This window comes from Arachis hypogaea, chromosome 9 (assembly GCF_003086295.3).
Source record: "Arachis hypogaea cultivar Tifrunner chromosome 9, arahy.Tifrunner.gnm2.J5K5, whole genome shotgun sequence".
NCBI classification, from domain to species: domain Eukaryota; kingdom Viridiplantae; phylum Streptophyta; class Magnoliopsida; order Fabales; family Fabaceae; genus Arachis; species Arachis hypogaea.
The window spans coordinates 59031163-59033962 of NC_092044.1; the positions used below are offsets into that span (position 1 = coordinate 59031163).

The 2800-nt window shown below is 34.1% G+C and overlaps 1 non-coding gene across 1 annotated transcript; it reads left to right on the top strand.

Annotated features, from left to right (window-relative positions):
* Positions 1-1180: 1180 nt before the first annotated feature.
* On the top strand, positions 1181-1284 carry LOC112713666 (small nucleolar RNA R71). Its single transcript, XR_003158637.1, has one exon. It is a non-coding gene; the product is annotated as a small nucleolar RNA R71 (small nucleolar RNA).
* The last annotated feature ends 1516 nt before the right edge of the window (positions 1285-2800 follow it).

Genomic DNA, 2800 nt, shown 5'->3' on the forward strand with positions numbered 1-2800 from the left:
ATCACATAGAGCTTTTTCAAAGCTCATGGTGCCTATGGTACAAGGTATTAAGAACTTGCCAGGATCTTGTTTCTTTTGAGGTAGAGTTTTCTGAATCCAAGTATCTAGTTCACTAATGAGCAAGGGAGGTTCACTTTCCCAAGTCTCATTACCAAACAACTTGGCATTCAGCTTCATGATAGCTCTTAAATTTTGAGCAACTTGCTCTCCAGTCACATCTTCATCCTCTTCAGAGGAAGAATAGTCTTCAGAGCTCATGAATGGCAAAAGGAGATTTAATGAAATTTCTATGGTCTCTATATGAGCCTCAGATTCCTTTGGATCCTTAATAGGAAACTCCTTCTTGCTTGAGGGACGTCCCAGGAGGTCTTCCTCACTAGGATTTTCGTCCTCCTCCTCCCTTGTGCATTCGGCCACATTGATCACATCAATGGCCTTGCACTCTCCTTTTGGATTCTCTTCTGTATTGCTTGGGAGAATACTGGGAGGAGTTTCAACAACTTTCTTACTCAGCTGGCCCACTTGTGCCTCCAAATTTCTGATGGAAGATCTTGTTTCATTCATGAAACTGAAAGTGGCCTTTGACAGATCAGAGACTATATTGGCTAAATTAGAAGTGTTTTGTTCAGAATTCTCTGTCTGTTGCTGAGAAGATGATGGATATGGCTTGCTATTGCCTAGCTTAGTGCGTCCACCATTGTTAAAGCCTTGTTGAGGCTTTTGTTGATCCTTCCATGAGAAATTTGGATGATTTCTCCATGATGAGTTATAGGTGTTTCCATAAGGTTCACCCATGTAATTAACCTCTGCCATGGCAAGGTTCTCAGGATCATAAACTTCTTCAGAAGCTGCCTCTTTAGTGCTGTTGGATGCATGTTGCCATCCATTCAGACTTTGAGAAATCATGTTGACCTGCTGAGTCAACACTTTGTTCTGAGCCAATATGGCATTCAGAGCATCTATTTCAATAACTCCTTTCTTCTGAGGTATCCCATTATTCACGGAATTCCTCTCAGAGGTGTACATAAATTGGTTGTTTGCAACCATGTCAATGAGTTCTTGAGCCTCTTCATGCGTTTTCTTCAGGTGAATAGATCCACCTGCAGAATGGTCCAGTGACATTTTCGAAAATTCAGAGAGACCATAATAGAATATATCTAATATGGTCCATTCTGAAAACATGTCAGATGGACATCTTTTGGTCAACTGCTTGTATCTTTCCCAAGCTTCATAGAGGGATTCACCATCTTTTTGCTTGAAGGTTTGAACATCCACTCTCAGCTTGCTCAGCTTTTGAGGAGGAAAGAATTTATCCAAGAAGGCTGTGACCAGCTTATCCCAGGAGTCCAGGCTATCCTTAGGTTGTGAATCCAACCATATTCTAGCTCTGTCTCTTACAGCAAAAGGGAAAAGCATGAGGTTTCAGATTAAAGTTATTGGCTCCAATGGCAGGAATAGAGATGCTTCTTCCATCAAACTTGGATGTTGGCTTTGTGAAGTCACCAAGCATTCTCCTTGCATTATTATTATTTTCGGCTGCCATCTCCTTCTCTTATTCGAAAATTTCTGAAAGGTTACCTTTAGAATAATTTAATTTAGCTTCTCTTAATTTCCTCTTCAGAGTCCTTTCAGGTTCTGGATCAATTTCAACAAGAGTGCCTTTTTCCCTGTTCCTGCTCATATGAAAGAGAAGAGAACAAGAAAAGGAAGAGGAATCCTCTATGTCACAGTATAGAGATTCCTTTATGTTAGTAGAAGAAGAAGGGGGTAGAAGAATGAAGAAGGATGGATTCGGATTTTTGGATGAAGAGAGGTGAAGAGAAGTGTTAATAATTAAATAGAAGAAGAAAAGAGAAGGGATATTTCAAAAATAATTTTTGAAAAAGGAGTTAGTAATTTTCGAAAATTAGAGATAAGATAAGATTAAAATTAAAATTTAAAACAATTAATTAATTAAAAAGAAATTTTAAAAAAAAGGATGAGATATTTTCGAAAATTAGAGAGAGAAGAGTAGTTAGGTGGTTTTGAAAAAGATAAGAAATAAACAAAAAGTTAGTTAGTTGATTGAAAAAGATTTGAAATCAAATTTTTAAAAAGATAAGAAGATAAGAAGTTAGATAAGATATTTTGAAATCAAATTTTGAAAAAGATAAAAAATTTTTTTTTGAAAAAGATAAGATAAAAGATAAAAAGATCTAATTTTTGAAATGACTTAACTAACAAGAAACTACAATATAAGATTCTAGAACTCAAAGATTGAACCTTTTCTTAACAAGAAAGTAACAAACTTCAAATTTTTGAACCAATCACATTAATTGTTAGCTAATTTTCGAAAATTAGATGTAGAGATAGGAAAAAGATTTTGAAAATATTTTGAAAAAGATTTTTGGAATTTTTGAAAAATATAAAAAAAATGAAAAAGATATAATTTTTGAAAAAGATTTTGAAAAGATAAGATTTTTAAAATTGAAATTTTGACTTGACTTGTGAGAAACAACTAATTTTTAAAAATTTTTGACCAAGTCAACCCAAAATTTTGAAAATTTGGAGGGAAAAAAGGAAAAGATATTTTTTTTATTTTTGAATTTTTAATCATGAGAGAGAAAAACAACAAAAATACTCAATGCATGAAATTTTTAGATCAAAACAATGAATGCATGCAAGAATGCTATGAATGTCAAGATGAACACCAAGAACACTTTGAAGATCATGATGAACATCAAGAACATAATTTTGAAAAATTTTTGATGCAAAGAAAACATGCAAGACATCAAACTTAGAAATCTTTGATGCATGGACT